This window comes from Glossina fuscipes, unplaced genomic scaffold, assembly GCF_014805625.2.
Source record: "Glossina fuscipes isolate IAEA_lab_2018 unplaced genomic scaffold, Yale_Gfus_2 61514, whole genome shotgun sequence".
Lineage (NCBI taxonomy): Eukaryota > Metazoa > Arthropoda > Insecta > Diptera > Glossinidae > Glossina > Glossina fuscipes.
In genome coordinates this window covers 1521104-1546347 of record NW_024003726.1, presented here as the reverse complement: position 1 = coordinate 1546347, position 25244 = coordinate 1521104, and the positions used below count along the sequence as shown (strand labels likewise).

Below are 25244 nucleotides of genomic sequence, written 5' to 3'. Positions count from 1 at the left end.
CTTACAATTTTTCCAGGCCAACAACACTGCGGAAGGTTTGCAACGCGAAGTAAAGGGGCAGAGGCCCGCTGTAAATGTCTCAATTTTTTATTCTGATGTCAACTCTCTGTGTGTCACTGACCATCTGTAAATTTATTATTTTGACGACCATACTATAATTTTAAGGTTAGTGGACTGGCATAAGCGTAGTTGGTATTTTGGAATGTGTGTGCTGTACGAACTCGATCTGAAAGTAGATCTAGTATTTTTTGATGGGTGTTATATTGCGCTTACCGTAACATCTATGAGTCGAACAACTTTCTTGCAGCAATGTTCCAATACTGATGTACTGTATAATAACAAAAAATTCGAAATGATGTTTAGTATTTTTGGATTTAATGGGGGGCAAAAAGAGGCGAAACTTTAATGGTTTTGAAAGTTTTACGGAACTACAAATCCCAAATTCTTTGGTAAATGCACTCCTGAACAAAATAATGCAAATTAGCTTTACTTGTTTTAATTCTTCTAACAGAAGTTAGGATGGCGACGGTTGTAGCTTCTATATGTTTCCAGAACATATGAACCTGCACTGTCCCGCAGCACAGTTTCCGACAATTTGGAACCTCCTAATAGCGGGCTTAGCTCATTTTCACTAACCGATTTTATTAGTCCCAAAACTATAGTTGACAAGCCCATTGTATCTTGCTCGTCAAGTTTTTCTAAGAAATAAACTGAGGTCCTGCTTTTGTATTTACCAGTATCGGTTGCTACTGAAAGACGACTTTTCTACAGCTTACCAAGTACTCGGGCATGATTCCTCTGAAGACAAAGTTGGCTTTAGTTCTAAATGCTTCCAAATGATTCGGCCTAGGATTTCTGATATTCGGTTGACTACGAAGCTTTTGAGACTGATTGTATCCATTGGTAGCAATACATTTATTCATGAAACGAGTCAATAGTGCAACGAAGTGATATAGGTTTCTCAGGACATTTTGATATTACCGCTAAAGAAAAGAGCTAGATTCATGTACATGGCAGCATATCCAGATACGACGTTTTTATTTTAAAACCCCATGCCGATTTTCTATACGATGTTGAAATGTTCTGAAAATGGTTGTTATAATGTCAACAATGTACTTAGATAATGAACAACTTCAAAATTGTAACCACTGATAAAAATAATCCTTGTGGTTTCATGGATCAATTTAATTAATAGTTCACCCAAATATAGACGAAGCTGCTAAAGTCTTACCAGTATCGTTGAATTTCGTATCCAATGTTAACATATTCCCTATATATTAAACATGAAGAAGAAGTGATGAGAAATGCAGTATTCCAGTAACAAACTCGCCAATTAAAGTTTATCAACAGCGGAGGTGGTATATACAGTACTGTGTGTTGGTACTTACTTTAAAACATAAACATGAACATTAATGTGGTTACGGTAAAATCAAAATTGGAGTTCGAATCTGCAGCAACTCGGCGCAGTTTCAGCTTTCACGGATGGTATGCTTCTCGGAGCGATAAATTCCAAATTTTTGAAGCAAGTAGGGATTAGAAAACTTGAACACAAATTTTAGATTATACCCATGTGAAATAGTGAATGATGAATGGTGAATGACTGCTTGGCTCTTATACGGTCACAGACGAACTTACATCCGTATTGGGACAACTTTAAGGCAATTGAAGAAAAGAGAGTTTAGTTTAGTTCCATTCTACTACTATGGCCAGAAATCGACAACATTTGAGTAACTTATTTTACCGAAAGCATTAACCCTACGCAGAATTAATTGCAATGTGACTTCAACATATTTGAAAAGTCTCGTTGAAAGCGATTTATGCAACTTAATGTCTTCACATCATTGGCGGAAGAGTTTGACAAGGTCGGTTATTGTTAGATTACTATCTTTTTCTATACATTTAATTCACCTCTTAATTGATGTTCTATTGTCTGCTGACAGCAACACAGACCATACAATCATAACCTGATTCTCTTCATCTGCTTAATTCCTTAAACCCACCGCGTGTTCATTTTGCACTGATTGTAGATTCCTGACCGTTTCTAGACACGAGTTCGCTATTTTTTGAGACCGATCGAATCGTTCTTTAATACTCGCTCAGGCCATCTCAGAGGAGCAATCGGTTACTCACATATGTTTTATTAATCTTATTCTGGATCTTTTATCATATTCTTTCGAGTGTTATATCTGAGTTTGTACTTGCGAATGTGGTTAAAGTGTCATCTGACTGTCAAAATTGGTATATTTTTGGCTTGAGCTTGTTATGCAATAAAAGGGATATATTTTTTAGGAAATTTGGGAAGGACGCCTTGGGGAGAATCTGTCCCACATATTCGGCGTACGCAGTTACGTTCACTGTCTGAAAGACAAACAACACCTTTTTAAATTTTGTTGAGTCCGAAAGAAACAAATGATTTTGCACACATTCTGTCCTCCTGTAAGTGTACAGAGATAGCCAACTTTCTTGCTGATTACTTAAAAAATCCTACACGAATGCTAATGTCCATTTTTCGAAAGTTCCCTTCCCATGTTTGCAGACGACAGTACATTGTGTCGCTCGTTCTCTTTTTACGAGGAACCACGCCGCGCCCAACTACAAAATAGATTCTGCATGATGAGAGACGCGCTTATTCAAGACTTCGAAGGATCGTGCAAATAAGGTAATTTTTAGCGCTACCAAATCTCAATGTTGGACAGAAATAATTCGTTTCCTTAAATTTTTTAAAAGTTTGTAAAAGTTACTTCACTGCAGCCGATACTTCTGGGCACGAGCGGATATATAGAAATACATGTTTCCTCTTGTTCTACGTTCACTGCAAGCGAAATCCATGGTGATTATCACTGAAAAAATAAAATGGCCTTTGACCCATGCATGTTCCAATATTTGAACTGCATCATTCCTAACAGTGAGTGAAGAATACGAAGGAATTGTAATAGACGATAAAGGATATTAAATGAAAAGTACATTACGTATTTAATGAAATAAGTGGCTGAAAAGATTAAACAATTACTATCAAATCATGGGTGGATTAATGGTCAAAAGCACCACATCTCTCCAAGTTCCACTCAATATAACATAACAAAGTTATAATTAGTTTTTCTAAATACCTTTATCAGAACCATGCCCATGCGCAACGTTTGCAAAAGTAACATTTAAGGGAAGCAGGGTAAGGTGATAGGTATCCGTAGTGATAAATACCCTAACCAGCCATGACAATAATTGGCCATATTGTTCAACTTATAAAGCACCCAAAAATTTATCGAAGCTTACCATCTTCAAGGTCAGGGTATCAGCAGTTTCGTTATATGCGCGTCAGGAAATGTCAGGTAAATTCAAACCATCTAGGGGAGAAAAGAAAATCGGGAGAAGGCGTTCGCGAACATAACGGTTGTTCAACGACGTTAAGAACAAAAGATACGCCTCCGAAATTTGTTTCTTGCAACTAACAAAGCAAAGAGCTACTAAATTTTAAATGTTACAATTATGATAGAAAATTTCATTTTACGCCGATAACAAAAGAAGAATTAAAAAAGCCGGAGAGACGATTTTAAGTAGCATATTGAAAACAAATTTTAATCCATTGACACCTTCATACCTATGAAGTGATGAAAAGTATTTGTTCGAGAGTCACCAAAAAGTAGTTATGTTAGCGGAAGCAAAAAAAAAAAAAAATTTAATGCAAATCATAAATATAATTATAGAGTTGTTTTCACCTTGGATAGATTTTCAGCATAAGTCTATGTAATCGGTTTAGAATAGTTCTAGTTTATTTGGCTTAGAAGTGATTATTATTTAGGTTAGCTTAGATATGGAGCCCCTTCTAATGTGTTTATGCAATAGACAGCCGCGATACTTTTTGCGTGGTCACCGTTACAGCTAATAAATTTTGTCAAGTTCGTGTTGAGCGTGGGTGAAACTGCGATAGAGATTACTATATATAACCCACCCGAGGGCTGCCAAGGGTTTGTGGTTTCTTACTGCGCATTGAGTACGGTAAGTGTAATATTGGTTGAATATCACCGTTTTTTTTGACTTATAAGCTTGAACGGTAATTTCAAGTTGGAAATTTGGTTTCCGCTTATTATCCCTCCTAAGTAGAGCGCACATGGGTTCAACTTCAAATCTTTTATTGTGTATTCCCTTCATATCTTCAGCGCACACCATTTGATTGATTAACGGTTAAACTTTTTGACCTGTTTAATTGATACGTACAGTAATTCTTGCAGATACTATCGAGAAACTGAACGATTGGCAAATAGATTTTTTCGATAACAAATTGAATTTTTATTTCGGGAATCCTACACACTATGTGTACCCACTACATGGTTGTTATATTTACCAGCTATTAGGAATAGCGAATTGGTCAACAAATTTATGTTAAATTTCTCATAAAAATTGATAGTAGGTTATGTTTCCTCACCGCACGTCTTTTTACACCACCTTCTTTCTCCACAAATACCAAAGAGAATTTATTACATGCGCTGGTTAGTTCAAATTGAATTTAACTACTTATCAACTTTACATTAAAACACTGCATTAAAACAAAGACTGCTTTATGATACGGAAAGAAACGCTTAATCTTAGCTTTAATATATATTGAATGCTGAAAATTTACTTAATGTACTACTGTTTACGGTTGTGAAGTTATCTGTTCACTTAGTGCACATCCCCCAAAGAAAGGCCAATTACTTAAAATGCATAGACTGAAGATATATGTATTGTAAACTTATTAACTAACTGACCATTCTTCATTTTCGCTAACGGGAGAATATTTACCGAACATATTCCAAAGTGGCGCAGACAGACAGACGGATAAGTGAATAAACGGACATGTTTAGGGGCATTCAAAATTGAAACTGCCCAAGAATTTATTCACTTTACGTGGTTTTTGAAGAATTTCTCTGCGCCTTATAAAACTATTGAAAAAAAAAAAATTTTGATAGACTACAATATTGGGAAGGCGTGGCTAATTTTTTCCATTTTTATGCAAGTTCTTCAACATCGCCCACAGAATATGCGTTCAATTTTTTTGCATTTATCTGCTACACTTTATGAGTACTGAGCAAAAAATCATTTTTTTACTCCTTTGAAAAACAAAGGTATTCTGAGTTTACGTGGTACTGTGAGCGTGTGCTTCGACCGATTTACTCTATTTTCAATACCAACCTGCATGGAAGAACTTCCAATGTTTCTGCCACATTCGAAGTTGATAACTTCATTTTTCTGCCAGGAGAATGTTTACAACAGGCATTATAAACACGGACAAACGGATTTACTTAAATTGACTTAGAATTTGAGGCTGATCAAGAATTTGTATCCTTTGGCGCTTCCTTCTAAGCGTTGTAAACATTCCCGAAGCAATTCCTGAGTCTAACCAAACCCACTGTTTACGATTGGGATAATAGGTGCTCCATGCTTCAGGTGTATAATCGTATTGATGAAGCAGTACATTTGCGGTTAGGTGCTTCACACACATCCTTGTCAAGTTGGAAGAGCTTTGCATTTCGTTTTCTCGTCAGAATCAGAATATCCGAGCGCGGTTGTGTTACAAAAGAAGGAAAGTGATGCTGAATAAGTTTGAAAATTAAATCACTTAATAGTGAAGGAAACTTTCAAATATTGTGCGCATGTCTACAACAAGCAACAAAATTCACGTAGTTTACAACGCTAGATTTGAATAATGAGTAAGTCGAGATTGCGCCCGAGAATAGAAAATATGCAACTCTTATTACTAAAGGCGGTGGTTAAAAAAGGCCAACTGTATTTAAAAATTTAATGGCTAAGAATAAAGAAAATACGGGAAAAGGTTGAAATATATGGACTAAACTAACTACATTGGAAATTGTTTTCAAAACACTGACGGAAACCGGGTTAACATGTATGAGTTTTTTAAAACGAAGATTGAATTTCTGGATCACCAGTTGACTTCAAAAGATATTATGCCTGTAAGGATTTGAACGGAGACGATAAGAAAATATCAGCATCCAACATGTTTATCTGGAGTTCCTAGGTCTACCTGCATACGTCAAATAGTTTATTCGTGGATTTTGATTTTGGGTGGACCGTTGCATAAATTATTAAAGAAGGGAGCAAGATTTGAGTAGACGAATGAACAAAAAAAAATCTTTTATTCATTTAAAAACTAAACGTTCATCCTTTCGTGTAATGGTTGCATATCGAGTAAATGCATGAAATTCATGCATATGGAAGCTCGCGTGGCCTTGTTGGAATGGTCTTGCAACGGGTTGGGGCCTATCTAAAACTAGTCTAGAATTTGTACAGTTACGAACTTGAAACACTTGCTGTGGCAGTCTTGGAGCGAAAAAATCAAAGTCGTGATTGTACTGACAACGACGATCACAAATGCCTTTAGTAGAATGCCTACCAAAATTCATTGTGATGTCGGTGTAGCAGTGTGTACAAACCTGTAAAATCACAATTGACGAAAGCCATTGCTGCTCAACCCAGTTACAAGATGATACCATAAAGCAGACAATAGGCTTGGTAAATGTTGAAGACAAATTGGCAGCTGCATGACACGCCCCAAATGTGCACTTGGATCTTCCCTCTCTAGCTAACTTATTTTTTGGGAAAATCAATTAAATGGAGTGAACTGAAATTGGGATTTCCGTAACAATATGTTATTTTTTGCAGATGAGTTCATTAGATATACCATGCAGCCGTTAAGAATACATCTGCTAAGCATATTCTTTCAACGTTAAACGAGTTTCTTTGGAATAGCTATGCTTATTGAAGCCGATCGACAAATGGCGTTTACTTCGAAGAAGTTTTCCAAATACTGCCAAGAAACTGATATCAAGCATATTTTTAATGCTGTGGAAGGCCAAACGGTCGTACCGAAAGAACGAACCGTACATTATAGTCTATATTACTGCCGATGGTAACCAATAATTCTAAATAGGAATCGACGTTATCGAGTGTTCAGAGTAGCTATGAACTTTTATTTTCTAGCGGTCTCACGATATTCTGCGAAATCGAATTTACTATTTTATATATTTATATTGTATAATATTTTATTATTTTAATATTTTAAATTATTCATTGACCGACCACTCGATCATTTCCTGTTTACAATCATCGTCAAAATTGGTGTTGTCCAAGATCTAACTCATGGTCGAGGACACTCTCCTCTTCGTTTACAATTTTATATTCGAATGAGCCTGCTTGTTTCCCTAACTCACGACTGTTCCGCCTATCCATACTCGACATTAGACTAAGTAACATCCAAAATTACATTGACCAAATATTAACCATGGAAATCAATAATTAATCGTTATTGCTCGTTTAAGCCTGTTGATATATATTCTAAACGCCAACTTAACCCTTACAATATCAATTATCTCACTTCTGGACAATCGACAATATTTTTCACAATTTTTTAATGTTTTCTAGTTTACTCATTTTTTTAATTCTCCATTGTGTTGGTCGTCATCGGTGTCCATATGATTTCGTTCAAAATCAGCAAACCTATAGCGCAATTTTGTTTTCAACAGCGACAGCTGTAACAATTTTCAATACGATGCTGAGCGCTGAAAAGTATTTGTTTCGTGTTTGCAACAGCTTAGGAGTTTATTCCCTGCTTGGATTTACACTAGGTGCGGGTATCTGTACTAGAAGTGTACCTCCTTTTTTTCTTTTTTCATTTTTATTCCTATTTATATATAAATGACTGATGTTCTTTTTATTTTTACATATTTTCTTTATATTTCTTTAAATATTTTGTAAGACTTATTAAGACTGAACATAAAATTTATTTTTAAGATTCATTTGAATTGGGCTGCTAATTTATTCTAGCTGAATTTCATGTGTAGATAAATAAATAAATAAACCAAATAAAAACAACACAACAACAATTATAAATCAACACACCAAATTCGCATTTTTAAATTGTTTTAAAAATAACAAAAGTGCAAAACACCTGTAAATTGCGTTATTTCAGTTGGTATTTTATAATTGCGGAAGGATGATCAGAATTAAATACATCACTTGGAGTTTGGGCTTTTAAATGAAATTGACTTAAAATCCTTAATAGCAAATTTAAGTAAAGATCCTGTGCCGCAAAAGTTCAAGGTTCAAAATTTGCAAAGCTGCAAAATTTATATAATATTTTTTGCAATTCCGAGATTTTTCCCAAGCGATCAAAAAAAAAAGAATGCTTTTGTCAAACGAATGGCTGTTGCGAAGTTACTGCCAGAAGACCTTTGATTTGTAACTACTCTAGTACACTGACATTGAAGTTTTTGGACTTAGTTGTAAATTAGTTTATGGAATTATGCATTTGTTTGCGTCTTTTCTGCCGTGGCACTTTATATCAAAAATAAGTTATGCGATTATCTCCTTCACAGACGCAAAAAAAGATATAATTTTGAGCAACAAATTTTCGAGGAAAGAAAATGAATCTGAATACATAAAGATGTTTGGGCGTATTTACGTTGCTTGGATAAATAATATGTTTTTACAATACATTCAAAAATTTAAGCTCGGCTTTCCCGACACACCATTGCACAATGGTGAGCATCATAATTGTAAAAATTCATTCAATTATTCTTTTATCAGAATTTCTTAGATTCTATTTAAATTAATATTCTAAATAAAAGTACGCATGGTACTTTTAGTAAGCCAATTTATACATAAATGATTTAAAAAAAGCCCTCGCTTCTGGTTGAAAATCAAAATTTTTCTTTCATATGTTCGCCAATCATATTTGTAGGAAACCCCTACCTACTTTTTTAACTACAGATATACAGGTTAGATGTTTTTATTTCGCTTTAGTTTCGTTGCAGCCACGTTAACTGGAGATATCTGGCGAGTATGGCTTCATTTTTTAAAAGTTTTTAATGACAGTATTTCTATAAGGTTATTTTTTAATTTGTGTTCCTGTCAGCAATCGATATTTTAAACTCTCGCGTATCTGACCGAAATGAAATTTTGTGTACTAATTTCGCTACTGTGGCAATGCAATATAGCCCAGTCAATTTTAAAATGTCGGCCGTAAAGAGATATGTTAGATGGGAACATGTCAATCCCACGAAAGAAGTATCTTCGCGGGACCTCCGCATATCCAATCGTCTTACAATGCTGCACAAAATTTTCTCTGCGATGAGAATGCAATGTCGTACAATCAAATTCGCTGTATATTCGAAACGGCAGCCGCTGCAAAAAAGTGGTATACCTTTTTCTTAACGATTTTTTCAATATAAACTAAAGAAAAATACTTGGAGAATAGAACGGACTTTTTAAAGATAGAAGGAAGATAGAAGGAAGAAAGGGAGAAACCTTGCACTAATAAAGCATTCGCAGAAACCAATAAAGTGAATAATTCAAATCGTAACATTTGAACTATTATTAATAATATTTGTACTATTATTGCTATTATATTTTTAGACTAATGAAATGAATTCTTAGACTAAAACAAAAAACGATGAGCACAAGCAACATTAGCTATTGGCTATAGTTTAGAAGAGAATGTTGATTTAGTAGCTTTAATAAAGTAATATATTAACTTAACGTTCTGCAGCTGATTTCATGATCTCCATAGAGTTAGTTGCTCCGAATACAATTCTTCTAATGAAGGAAAAGTTTAGGCAAACACAAAGAAGCAGCTTTATTCTGAGCTTTATTCGCAATTAAAGATTCGAGAAATACATTTCTTTAGCATTTATTTGTGTGTTTCTATTATACGGCCAAGATAAATTCTAGCAAAGATTTTGACGTTGATTTTATCAATATTAGTTGCACGCAATAAAGAAAATAGTGATTTTACCCAGAGCAGTAGTATTGATGATAATATTTTAGATTTCGTTCCGTAATTTTCTGTTTAATTTTCTTTTTAATGTGTCTTTGAAGATGCAACTTTTCTCTGATACCGTCCCTAATTAAAGCTGCAAAAGCAGTAGACCTCACAGCTTAATCAGCTTGCTCGTTTTCCAATATTCGATTAGTTACACAGTTTGAGAAATTTCGGATAGCTTTTGACAAAAACTATCGGCGATAGTAACAGTTTTAAGATTGTTTTTGCTAGCAAAACATAATTTCGTAGATTGAAGAATAGCTCTCATTTCCGCTGTGAAAGTTGGAGCACTTTCGTGAAGAGAATAAGACAAGAGACATGCAATCTGATTCTTTAATCAGATTCCCAAAGACCTAATATAGAGTTTCCTCTTTTTTGTACGTAGGAAATAAAATTTCACAAGAGGAGTCTTTCAAAACCCAAAGAGTTTTTTAAGCTATTGATATTTTTAGTGTAATGCTCAATTCAATAAAAAAATAAATTGTATAAGCAAATTTTTTTAAGCTATTGATATTTTTAGTGTAATGCTCAATTCAATAAAAAAATAAATTGTATAAGCAAATTTCGTTTAAATAAGCTTTTGGAGTCAAATAAATTTTGTCTCAATTGGTTTTTCGTGACTATGCACACATATATGTGGTGTATACATTAAAATCGACTTTCTTATCGGTTTGTAATCGAAAAAGTTTAAAAGAATATAGGGTCAGTGCTGCTGGGTAAATTTTCGTGACAGTTTATTCTTTGGGGAAAATTTCAACATTTTATTGGCGTTAAAGTCTTATCTAAGCATATAGCCTTTTCTTAACAAACAAGGAAATTCAAGTTGTTAACCAAGATCAACTCATCGAAAATGCTCTGAAGTTGTATTGTTCATCACTATTGTAAACAAAGAGCTAAATAAAGTTGATTACGTTTAACATAGCATAACACAACGCTACAACGCTAAAACTGTACAATTACGTCAAAGTCTAGCACCATAATCAGTCATTAGAAACATTATCAGTAAGCAATCTACAATCTGACTTTTTAGAATTTGCTTTATAAATCTCATTTTTACAATGTAGAAATATTGTAAGACAATTTATTAACGAAGAAAGCTTTTTCGTCGAAGACTTGATATGTAAATTGATTTTTTTTCACCATCATCGAAGAAAGTCAAAACGTTTGCAACAGCCAGAAGGAAGCCTCTGAGACCTTATTAAGTATATATACTCTTGACTAACATCAAATTCTAAATAAATATTTCTGTCTGTTTGTCTGTTTTAATAATACCTTCGGAAAACATCCTCCTGTTCGCAGCAGCGACTTCGAATTTGGTATATAGATTGGAAATTGGGTTTAAAATTGAGCCAACCCGGTCAAAGGACACGACTTCACTATAACATAATCTGAGAGCACATCCGTTTTCAAAAATATTGCTCGTCACTTATAAACCGCTAAAGATAAAACAATTTATAAGTGGTTTTATATGTACGGGTAGTGTTGCAGTACCTATGCATATATAGTAAAAATCAGCCACGCCTAATCAAAATTATAAACTATTAAAAATTCATGCTTTTATCAAAACGTGTGCAGTACCGAGAAAAAGGTTCAGAGACCTTACAAAGTGTACCTATTGGTACCTATATGATTGGAATAATGAAGATATCTGCTTCAAATTCGGTAAAACCATCGGAACCCGGCGCTAGCCGATTGATATTGAAAATGGTCCAAATCGATAATCGGCATATTCTGTCCTGGAAAATTTTCTTTACCAATTAAGTACATCCCGCCTTTGTGAGCTTTTTGCCCATAAACTACATCAGATACACGATATAAATTTCCTCCTTTACACTAGAAAAATAAAGAAAAGAACAACTCCAACCATGCGTTATTATACAATATGGCAGCTTAGTTTTTTTCTTTTTTTTGAGCCTGTTTTATGATAACGATGATGGGTGTAAAAAATTCGGTCAATTCGGTTTTCTTAGTTGTTTATGATCACATCATTTAATACCTTTAACAACGTTAATTATTGTTAGGAAAGGTTTGGTTATTAACTTCCACGCAACTATGAACAAACATTTTACTCCAAACGACACTCGTTATTACATTTATAATTGATCAGTAGATTACTCTATATTGTTTATGTAGGCAGATAAGGTTTGGTTTGATTTCCAACGAAGTTGCGGAATAGGATATGATATAAGAAAAAGACACCCAAAAAAAAATTTTTCGGTAGTTATGGGGCGACAGTTCGCCTCTTAGGTATCTACTCGAGCTATTCCCACACAAAACCGAGAAGCACAATGATGAACGGCTGATTTACAATTCTCATTTTGTTGAGTTTTTATCAACTGATTTCATTCTGCTCAAAAAAGAAACTTAGAGCTTAAAGTTGTAAGTGTTTTACAATTCACCATGTTCTTATGAGCAAGCATTCTCGTAGCAACTTGATCGCATTGTTATTGTGTCTAGCCGCCAAACAAACTCAGTGTGATCAAATTGCTGTGACATACAAACAAATGACAAAATATGTGATTATTTATGGAGCCATACATTTCGTATATTTGATTATACGTACGTTCTCCGACTTTACTTCTCCTGAGTTCGGAAGCCTAAATATGTATATGTGGAAGTTTATTAGTCCTTTGCTTCACATTTCTGCATTGCTCCCGTATTATCTTGACTTTTTAATTTTTAGAATTACAAATACAAGCATTGACAATATTCTTGATATTATAATTAGAATGAACATGTTGATCCCATAAGAAATATTTTTATGAAATTTCCTTTTTTCATTTAGATTACAGAAACCATTATTTTTATACCTACTACTGAAGTATTGGGGTGTAGCCATTTTTTTTTTTTTTTTTTGCATGGTGTATGTAATACCAAAAACGAAACTTTAAGAAACCTATAAAGTTAATGTATTCTTGATTAATATGAACTTCTAAACTGATAAGCCATGTCTGAGCGTCTGTGTGGTGTCTGTTGACACAACTCTCCTGGTTGCAAGAACGACGACATCGACTGCAAATTTCGTAAAACCATTGGAAGTTTTTACACGCAAGTTGGTATTAAAAGTGCACGAAATTGGTCAGAGTAAAAGCTCGCTGCGGAGCGTAAGCTGAAAAGCCGGTTTTCTTAACAGTAGCTCAGAAATTATAGAAGTAGCAAGAATGAAATTTTTCACATTTACTTCACGAAACAGTCTGCCCTTTACGTGCAAAAATTGGAAAAACCGACCATGCGCACATATACTTACAAATGCTTATATTTTCCTTTTTACTTCTTTGAGGAGTTGTGCTTATCATTCATAAAGTAAACAAGACAAAATGCTTAAAACTATTTTGTATATTCCTCAAATGGATATATATTACCGGTTTAAAAATGTGTTAATTCTAAAATAAATGTGATGGACACCACGACCTGATGGATTAATTTTTTCGTTGCAATACCAAGAATATGGGTCTCATATAAAAGGACGTAGAGGGTAGAGTTAAGTAAGTTCGTTAATTCTTAATTAATTGTGATAGATCTCACGACTTACTGGATATATATTTTCTTAAAAATACCTTCGATATAGGTATTAAATGAGAGGAGTCGGAAAGTAGAATGCGGTAAATTGTGTTAGTTATAATCTAATTCTGGTGGACGTTTAATACATAAAATCTTGCGGCGTTTTTAAAAACTTATTTTTTGGACACTAAAATCTTAAGAGGACAAAGCGTTTGTATGCGAAATTCCGTCTCCGCCGAATATAAATTTCTTCCTTGTTTTTCTTTTTTCACCTTTTCCTTTCAGAGTTTGTTTTACATTTTTTCCATAATTTTACTATTACTTTATTTACAATATTAATAATAATTGGTAATTTCTAAGTTGTAAAGTAGAATTTTTACTCAAAGACTGTTCAACTTTTTATATCTTTTCGTACACAGTTACTAAAATTAAAAAATAAACGAAAGCAAATTAATTAACTATTTAACACCACTTTTCTGTCTGTGTTTTTAACAACAACAGCTTCTTCATCAATCGCTACTATGTTAAATTTATCATTATATTTAAGTTTGCAATCCGAATCTATAGTACAGCTGCAATTTCTTTCTAGATATTTTAATGATTTATTTTCCTTCTACTTTTATGGTATATTATTAATAATTATAAAATACTTTTTATCTGAATCGATTTCTAGAAATTTAGAATTTGATATCGGTAGTATCAGTTTACCATATAAGGTAGAATTATAGCTTGGTTTACAATTTCTATAGTTTTTATTTTCTTGTTAATAAAAGTAAGTTAATAGCAGTATCTGAACTGAAACCATTTGTGAGAAAATCAGAGCTTTCTGTTTTGCTTGCTTATTATTCTACATTTTGTGGCTTTTATAAACTTGGAAAAAATTACATTTGATTGTTGAATGAGAGGTATGGTTGTAAAACTTAATACCTTTAACCGTTACGTTTATAATTGGCATTATTTTTTCAAGATTCAAGACACTAATTTTTTGAGAAATCTTTTGTTTTGTCTTTCATTATCTGAGCTGCCTATAGAGTTTCTAGCTTTTGTAAAATGATATTCTGTGTTCTCTTTATTTAAATATTTGCGAATATTTTCGGTATTAAACTCAATATATTCTATTTTTGAACAATAGTCTGACCATTTCTATCTCGAATGGTAAAATGCAAATCATATTTGGGGAATTTATATATAAAAATTATGACACTATTGGCATATGTATCTGCATGGATTATTTCATTTGAAGTACATGGAATTGTGTGACGGAATTTGGATTTTACTGGATTTCTGTCATATTTTGTAAATGGACAAAAATCATAAATACTTACGATTTTAAGAAGTGTTGTTTTTAATTTAAGGTTGTACATTCCTCCTGATCCCCCTTCAGCAAAATAAAAACATTTCACAAATTTAATATCAGACCTGTTCCGAATAATTTTTTTTAATAGCGCTTTGAAACTAATACTAAGTTCTTTCGTCTACTCTATAATAAATTACTACACGGCCTTTTAAAAAATGACTACAAAGCATATTACCAATTTTCTGAGAGATAAATCTGCCCTATTTATACACATTTTGTTTTTATTAAAAAATTAATTGTGCTGCTTTATTACTTTTATTATCTGTTATTATTATTTGCGTTTTGAATCTATTAATAACTGTCTCTAAGATAGAGAAATTGTCATTTACTTCCTCCTCCTGAGAGTGGATTGTTTCCACCAGTAAGGAAGAAGTCTTAATTCGAGGAATTTTTACTGGTTTTGAAACTCTCCACAGAGAGTCTCATTTGTCTCAACAACTACGGGACGCGCGAAATTAGCCATACGATTTTCTTTGCTCTTAATGTAATCAATTTTATACCTTGGGGTGTTCTTTCCATTGTTTATAGCTTACCGCAACTTAAGTAATTGTTGATCTGTATTGAACTTCAACACCATAGTAAGTTGTTAAATATTTCACTTCCCAAGTTATAGCTGATTCCTGCTCTATAGTCGAGCAGATTTTTCCTGAACATAAAGTGTTCTTGTGGCGTAATATTAGTTTGGGGAAAAAGAAATCCATTATTTTTATATGAACTTCAGGACTTTATTTAACATGCTTCGGATTGTCCGATTTGGGTCAAATATGCACCGTTTTGTTGTATGATTTGTTGCCATTTTAAAGGTAACTTCAAAATGCTTCTCTCATAGAAGTCCTGGTCTCTATTTGCAAAAAACTCTAGTAGTCGATTTTCACAATCCTCCCTAGATTCCAATGTTTTATCATTAAAGAAATTTTGCAATGCAAGAAAAAGATGATAATCGCTTGGTGCCAAGTCCGAACTGTACGGCGGATGCATTAAAACTTCCCAACCAAGCTCCCGAAGTTTCTGGCGAGTCACTGTAGATGTGTGTGGCCTAGCGTTGTCCTGGTGGAACACGACACCTCTCCTGTTGGCCAATTCTCGCCGTTTCTGGTCAATCGCTATCTTCAAACGGTCCAGTTGTTGACAGTAGAGATCAGAATTTAGCGTTTGGACATATGGAAGCAACTCAAAATAAATAATCCCCTTCAAAACCTTCCTGGTCGTTTGAGGTGCTTCACCGCTCTTTGACCACGATCGTTTTCGCACAGGGTTATCGTATGTGATCCATTTCTCATCTCCAGTCACCATCCGTTTAAGAAATGGGTCTATATCATTCCGTTTGGCCAAGGCTTCGCAGATGGAAATTCGAACATCGAGCTTCTTTTTGAATCCAGCTTTGTGTAAATGGTTTAAAACTGTTTTATGGTCGATTTTTAGCTCATGGGCGATGTTACGGCTGCTAACATGCCGGTCAACTTCGATCATTTCTCCGATTTTATCGACATTTTCGACGACCGGCCTACCTGTGCGAGGTGCATCTTTAACATCAAAAATTCCTGAACGGAATCTACGAAACCAAAATTGCACATAATTGACTGTTACAGTATTGGAACCATAAGCACCATTCACAATTTTAGCCGCCTGGCTTGCATTTTCGCCTTTGTCAAAGAAAAACTGTAAAATGTACCGAATTTTCTCTTTGTTCACTTCCATTTTTAACACGCTGTAACTCACAACTGAATGCACCAGACAAAAAACAGCAAAAGAATTTTTTTTACTGCGAAATGTCACCTTTCCAATGAGCATAAATATGAAATTGTTTGATCGATACTTTATGAGAAATCTATCAGTGCAGCCATCTACCGAAAAAGTAATGGATTTCTTTTTCCCCAAACTAATATTTAGGATGGCCGTCCTGTGTTAAACAGCACCAAGTGAAAGTTACTGTCATCTGCTATTAGTTTAAGCTTTTCATTAAAATTTTGGAAAAGTAAAATAGGAGGACTTATCGGAATAACCTTTAATTTCTCAAACCCTGCTATAAAATTTGTTATTTAGTAATTGGATAGGCATCTTCGCAGTCTTTGATAAGTTTTAAGAGCCCATCATTCCCATAAATGATTAGTATTTTCGTATATCAAGAAATTTGAGATTGTGAACAATTTCTATCTTTTTGGGATCGGGTTTGACAACTTTGAATGTAAAAATGACTCGGAAGGACTTATCGATTTGCATTTTGATCTTGACTTCTCGAAGCCGATTCTGAATTTTTTTATATCGTCTAAATAGATGATACAAATTTTATTTATGTGTTGGCCTCTTCTTTTATCAAAACTTGGTGAAAATCTTTTGCCAAATCAATATTGAAATATGAAATATGTTGAATTTTGTCTAGTTTATCCAAAATTCCTTGCGTATTACTTATTACAAATTCTTTGCTTATAAGATCGTTTAGGGATGGTCGTATTCATTAGATATTTCTTGTTCGCGAGCCTACAATTAGCCTACAATCTATTCTATCGGACACAATGGATCCGTTTATTTCGAAAGATAGCATCGCATGATTGTAAAAATGATCGAAAAACACTATATGATACCTCATTCTCGGTATCACTCTGGCTAATCGTAAGACAACATTATTGATGATCCAAATCTGATTCATCTGCTAGTCTATTTCTTTTGCCTTCTTGTCCGGATTGCACTTCGAAAGGATATGCGTATCCCATGAGACCACGTAAAACAAATCTTAATTAGGATCGATATTGCATACTGATGTATTCGTACGGCATAAAAAATCGGCGTTTTTCTTTGATAAATTTATCAGTATATGTAAAGTTATAGATTTTGCTCGTTAGTCTTGTTAGGCTTGTTTCAATCCGAAAACAATTTCTCCTTTATGTTTTTATTACTTTTCATACGACTAATCGTAATTCGAAACTCTCGCCGAAATGAAATTTTCAAATAGAGCGCCAATAATGAAAATTATCACAGATAAAGAAATAGATTGTCAAAGATTCTAATTGAATATCTACATCCCTATAAATAAAAGTGTTAAGCTTCATATTAATTGCGCTAAGCGGAATCACAAAGTTTAATTACTTTCCAGGAAAGTGTGACTAATTGGCGTTGTTGTATTCGTACCTCTTAAAGTATGAGACCGAAAAAGTTTACTTAACGTTGTTTCAAAAAGGTTAAACCTAATTATGATAGCTTTGATCTTTTACGCAAGTTGTAAGATTTTCGTTGATTTTTGTAAAAAGTATTTCACTGAAATCTCCGTTAACATTGCGTGGTATATTTCGGGGTTTTGTTCGTCATGTATGAATATCTCATTTATATCAAGTTTAGATTCTATGAATATATTAAAAAGGTCTCTAATATTACTTGTTTTTATATATCTGCAGTAGTCAAATGCGTCGGAGCAAAGTTTCCTTGCTCCAAAATATATCTTGAGTTGTCGTCTTGTCCCATTCCAGCTGCTGTGCTCTCGCAACATAAGGGTTGACCTCGCTGTATCTCCGAGAAACTTCCTATATTTTACATTTGCCATATTTTATTAACTCTGCGTTGTGGCCACGCAAACTCAAGGCATTTTCCATCGATTTAAAAAAAACACGAAGCTGATGACCTTCTTCAAAGGGCTCCTATTGGTGAAACTGATCCAGGACATGGTGTGCGCCGAGTACTAAAGCAAGCTGTTGAAGCTGTCCTTGCTTTAGCTGATATTGGGATATTGTCTGCATTTACATCGTATGATTTTCGTATTCAGCTTTTTGTTGCTGCATCTGTTAAATATGCTTGGCTATTTCATTTTAAAGCTATAGCTGGTGTTGTTGTCGGTGTTTTATAATCGCCTGCTGTAGTACCAAAATCTCAAGTTGTTCAATCCTTAACTGAATTGGTTCAGCATTCATGGAAAAGTTTTCTTCTAAGTTTCCTTCAATTTTTTTTTTCTATAATATGTTTTTAGATATATTGTGTTAACAGTTATTGTTATTATTGAATGGATATTCTATAAATATATCTGCAGATATATTTTGTTTGTTTTATTTTTTTTCTTTCACCGACTGAAGTTTTCGCTTTTTTGGGTTTTTAACAACTGATTTTGTTCAACTCAAAAATGAACCTAGAGTTAAGAATTGCAACTGTCTGAAGTTCAGCATATTCTTATCATTGGCATAAAAATATGTGTTTGCATTAAGCATTTTCGCATGTGTCGTAGCTAGACATAATAACAACGCAATCAAGTTGCGGTGACATACAAACAAATAACATAATGTATACTTGCATATACAGTCAAACCTGTTTTTGTGCTGTCTTTTTTTATGCGCTTTTTTTTGTGCGATTCTTTTTGTGCGAATCTTTTTTTTGTGCGATTCTTTTTGTGCGATTTTTTTTTTTGTGCGGAATATCGACACATTGAATTTCGCCGAGAGGTTAGGTCAATCTGAACTGTGTTGGCATCACTTTTTTTGCTATCAGTGTGTATGTACACATTGCAACAGCCATTTTCATACCTATTGCATCAGCCTATTTCATTAGGCATGCTCAATGTTCTTATGCATATATTGTATCAGCCAATTTCAATACATACTGCGCCATCTAATAACTTTAGTTAATTGCTGACCTTTTAACCATTAAGACGGGATTAATTTTATAGTGAGATTAAAGGCAAATTAATTGTTTTCCCTATTTAGATATAGTTTTTTATGATTTTTATTTTATTTTTAGTCATAAGTAGTATCTTCAAGTGACGAAAACGATTACGAACCAGTTCATCGCAAAAATATGCGCGTTTTGAACTACGACGAGTAGTATTGAATTATTACAGGTTTGCCTGTATATAATTATGCACAAAAATAATATTATATTATATGTAATGTTTTTGTTGTGTATGCAAACATATATTATGTATATTTGGGTATATGCAAGTCATGCGTACCTATAGAACACCCAAATTCCCAAAGATCTAATGAAATTTTTAGTTTATTTTCAAAATGTGTCACATTTACTGTTGGATTTCTTTAGGAACTTGTCCGTTAGAATTTTATGCATTATTTTTTTTTTAATGCCAAAAGTAACGTATTAATTAAATTAAATAAATTATTAAACGTCAAGAATTGGCAAAGTAATTCAATTGAAAAATGTTAAAAGATTCATATAGATTATTCCTATGCTGATAGCATGCAATCAAGGAGACGTATGTTACTGCAGTCACTCATTCCAGTTTCCAAAGCAAACCCTATCAAAACCAAATCCTATCAAAATTTGGAACATATCATTTATTTAGTATATTGTTTGAAACTTGCCATTATTTGTGGAATACAATATATACAGAACGTACATTTGTTTTTCAAAATTATTGCAGAATTATGAACCCACGGTTACGTTTCGTGCGTGGGGAAATTTTACAAAAATAACTTTTGAATGTAGTTGGCGGTCTGAAAATCTTTTTTTTGAACATGAAAATGATATCGCAGTTATCGTCAATAGAGAAAGCTGGAGAAACATGACAATTGATTTTTTGTAGCAAAATTTAGAAGATTTCGACTTCAACGATATGTGAATTCAACAAAATGATAAAACATAGGATAAATTTCATGCAAAATCAATTCATTGGGAGAAAAATTCAATGATCGTTTAACCCCTAAAAATGCGTTTTCAGCTTGCCACAAAGACCATGTGATATAGTTCTATTGGGTTTTTATTTTGGGGTTCTATTCAAACATTGGCTTACCCGAATAGACGAGCTCTCAATAATTTTATTCATCAAGATTTTTCGCGTTATTGGTGAAAAAGACCAGAGTGGTGTGGAAAAGTCGTAACAATCGGGGTTTCAGAAATAAATTTTTACAGACGTGCAGAGGCGGTCATTTACATTAAACCATTTTCAAATAAGAATGACATGAACTGATATCTGAAATAAAAGAAAATTCACACTGATATCTTTTAGCGTTTATTTTTTATTACGAACCTAAAAAAATGCTTATTTAATGATCCTATATTTGAACACTTGAAAATTGTTTAAGAGAGCAGAATTGATATACAACGACTGAGTTAACAATGTTATTCTCATAGCGCATATGTCTTACAATGTTTCTCCAATTCTGTGCATGAATTCATAAGCGGATTCAACCATTGTCATCCTTCAGTTGGGTAAATAAATAAAAATAATAGCAACAATAAAAGCTCAGATTTTATGCCTTCGTCTACAGAATATTCCATTTGCCCGAATCAAAACGAGTAAATTTTAAGCTGTTAAACACGTTTGTAGAAGATGTTTAACAATCGAAGAAAAGAGCCCTAAATTATAGAAAATCGTGGCGTTCAAAAATTTCGTATAGATTAATGTGTTCATGTGGACGCCAAGTTAATATGCTTATAAGGAGGGCAATGATTGCTTGGTTTTACATAATTTTTATGTTTACTCAACATATCTCGAAGCACTCATAGAGGAGTCTGTCCATATGTACGATTGCTGGGATCAAGATAGACAGACAATCGATCAGAGGGCATTTTACGTCTAATCTTTGCCCAAACTCGCGTTGTTTCTATGCCTTAAATGAAAAAAAAATTGCTGTTATCCGTCCAAACTGAAAATTTTTCGACACTAAACCTTGAGAGCAAATTGAAATGCTTAAGATCAGCTTCAAGTCCGTGAAAGAATACATACACAATTTATACTTACATACTTCAGGAATGCCAATATTATGTTAAAATAATGCATCTGTTTCATTTCTGAGTTACTGTTAAAGTGAGTCATTAGTTTAGAAGTTTTGGAAATCGGCAGAATTGTAAGCTCCTATTAAGAGTCGTACCTTCAAAAATTTGTGAAAGTTCTAGAAGGTGGTATACATATCCCCTTATCACATGAACAGCTTGGCATATACAAGAAAGAGAGCACAAAAACACAAAGTATCTTCAACACATTAACTATAATAACCAAGTAAGTACTCCGCAATGATTGAGCATCACAACTGACATTTTCTTGCATGAGTCTTAAGAAGGAAAAAGATATTGAAAGCCTAACATCCCCAATAGTTTCGTGTTTAGCTATTACTCTCATACAATTTCAATGCATTAGTCACCTGAAAACGACACTTCATATGGGCTGAAATTATGAAATGTTTATGTATTTTAAAAGTCATTACTTTGATATAACTGTGATTTCTTATTGAACGCGTATAACATAATTCAAGCCGTAAGATGTTGCATACATGATACAACTTTATTTTGAAGTTCTTAAGCGATCAAAATATTTTTTTACGTTGTTTCACTAATTTTCCATAAAATTAGTCAAGGCATTACTTGCTCTAGATAATACCAGCTAAAATTACTTTTTTTTAATAAGAAAAAAGTTATAAAAAATTGTTCAAATTGTTGTTGTTTATCTTCCAAATAATGGACTCGAAAAATTTTGGGAAGAGTTTTGAAATTGACTGCTATTGTAGACAAATTCGTTGATTTACCCCCTTTCCGGTCCCCGTTACTGAAGACTTGTTTGAAATTTTTCATGCCGTCATTATATACTGCGGCCAGCCTATATTTAAAACGTTCGGACAATATTTGAACCGTTCAGTTTTGTATTGATGAATAATGAGCAACGCATATACAATATAACGCAACTATATGCGAATGTTAATAAACATGTGCACCCACTAACGCATACACATACATGACTATCCACCAATCTTAAATTACTGACCTTTGGGGCAAGACATAATAAGAGAGGATTTGCATTGAATCTTTGATTCCCTACGTGCGTGCACAAGTACACGAGAACATGTGAGTGTGCTCTAGGTAGGATTCCAAAATTACTAGGTCTCAGTTGATATGTGATCAAGAACAAAACCCAAAAGGAGGAAGTTTTCTTAATAAATGATTTCAAAGCAACTTGTACATCATGGCTCAAAAATGAGGTGCGGCAACTGACCAGGTACGCCAGCCTGTCAATAGTTAACTGTCATGCTCGCTCAATCGAACATGGAAAATACTTACTGGAAATTATTTAGAGTTTTTCCCATTGGAGGATATGTAATACTGATTAAAACCACTTCAATCGAAGGAAGTGTGCTTTTTTTTACATGTAGATTTGCATTAAGGAAAACGTCGCTTATAGCTTCAAATAGTGATGCGGATTTCTTAACAAAGGGCACCTTTTTTTAATGATTTAATCCTAAATTTTTAAAAATACCCGAAACGCAATATGCTGTATCCAATTAGAATTGTAACATAAAACGTGTACTTTTAAATAACCAAACCAGAAAAGTTTGAATAATGCTATTTTTAGTGCCGTTCTTGTTTTACATTAAGGAATATACTACGATCAGTTTTTTTTGCACGAAAATGGTGCTAAAGTTAACAGTCTACATCACCAGAGAGAAGTGAGGACAAATTGGTATGTGGATATATATTCTTCGCCAGAAAACGCGAAGTAGAACAATTAAAAATACATTACCTTCTAAATATAATGCGATATTTGCGCGTGTTGGGATTACTTCTATTGAAAACTTATATAGTTCTGATAAGAAATCATGGCAGATTCCAGATTAACATCCGTTATGAATTTAAGTTAATTTCTGAAAATAATAGGTTTTTTCTCTACTTTTTTTTTTCTACACCCTAGTGTTTGCTAAAAATGAAATGAAAAGTAAAGATGTTAAGTTGCACATTTTCGAATTTTTGTGAACTCTAAAAGGGACCAAAAAATGCATATATGTAAGTTGACCCGAAATTTGACTCTGAATGCTTTACATACTTTACAAATCTAACCTGTTGTCATTTGTATAAAAATATTACAAAAGAATTTAAAAAATTTCCAATAAGGTACAATCCATAGATGGGCTCAAGCTAAAGATAGCCATCTCTGCTATCTATTATTATTATTATTATTTTTAATACGTACCATTCTCATAGTTTCCCGGTTGTTCATTATTACTGACTGCGTATTTTCGCTTAATTTCCTTTTCTTCAAAACAAGAAGATATGGAAATTGCTTTAAGATTGTTATTGGATTCTGCGTCCTCATACATACATAGGCGTGCAACTCTTACTCTTGTGAAATTGCAAAAATCGCCTTCGACAATCTAAGTCAACGTTCGTTCCCATGACATGTAGTTTCCTCGCATTTGTTGTTGCGGTTAATAATATCAATATCGTTGATTAGCCGAAAGCTCTAAGATTTTATTTAACGTTGCATCAATAATAATAATAACAATAACAAAAACCATTTACCCGACCGCATGGCTGCATAATTGGACAACGTGTAGATGAACCGCAATGCAACAACAAAGTTTGGATGTTTTTCATTATTGTATTAAAACGGCCGCACGGTCAACTTTATATAAATATAAAACTTGTATATATGTATATATATGTATACATACATACATATATATGTATATATATGTATACATACATATATATATATATATATATATATATTGTCTTTAAAAACTTCGCTTTAGTCTTTGTACGTTGAGCATTTTTAACGCGGCTAAACTAAGAATATACACAATTTCTTACACGTACGTGGACCTTTAGACGTGCAAATTGCTCCTCATTTTCTCTCACCTTAGGTGAATATAAGATATATTGGCTCGCTTTTTTATATTTTTCCTCAAGTCTAGTGTAACATTAACCTTAAGATTACGATTAACGTGAGCAATAGTAGTAACATTAATATTAACGTTAACAATAAGAATATACATTAACATTAACATCAACATTATTGCTATTCAATGAAACATCAGAAACTGCTTTGTCATTTTCGGGCCTACTGTAATTCATTCGCAGCACCCACGTTGCCGAATGTACACAAATACTTGCAGTTCCCAACATTGCGGAATTAGTTAAATATTTTTAACTTGATTTATTAATATTATTATTATTATAAATTTAGCGAGGGAATAAATTCTAAGACTAATGTCTTAAAGCGCTAGCATTTAAGGCTTTCGGCTTTATTAAAAATTCTACCGCACTTAAACCGAGATTCTTGCCTACTCGGCCAGTCAGGCGGATTAACTTGATTTAAAATTTCATGATTCTCCAAAAAAACGCATACAAGTAAGTCTTAACTTTTATTAAGCTAGACGTTACAGTTACACACCTATTCTCTGAACTACTTCAATTATTTTAAGTCAGCTTTGGACAATTTGTCATAAATGTACATTAAGATTTTCCCCAAAGTACTTCACTTCCTTCCCCAATCAGTAGGCATGAACTCCATGAAAAATATGTGAGATGAATTGGACCGTCGTGCGCGAAAACACTCAATCTCTTCGGTCCAAGATCTGAAAAACAGACTACAAGAAGAATGTAGTAAGATCCCTGCTTCCTACGCAAGAAAATTATACAAAACATGCCAAAACATTTAAATGACGTTATTAAGCAAAAAGGATACAACACCAAATATTAATTTTTAATATTATTATGTTTTTTTCCTTACTCACATAAATAACCCAACATTAATGTTGTTCGAGTTGTTGAAGTTATTTAATTTTGTTGTGTACTGATTTTGTTTGTTTTTTTTTTTTTTATATATTAATATGTATTTCCTAGTAATAGAAAATAGTAAAATAAATTTTTATG

At 33.3% G+C, this 25244-nt stretch overlaps 1 long non-coding RNA gene across 1 annotated transcript; it reads right to left on the bottom strand.

Annotated features, from left to right (window-relative positions):
- Positions 1-264: 264 nt before the first annotated feature.
- On the bottom strand, positions 265-23982 carry LOC119643671. Its single transcript, XR_005248373.1, has 3 exons — positions 23889-23982; positions 23560-23829; positions 265-328 (listed from the first exon to the last, which is right to left on the bottom strand). It is a non-coding gene; the product is annotated as an uncharacterized LOC119643671 (long non-coding RNA).
- Positions 23983-25244: the final 1262 nt, after the last annotated feature.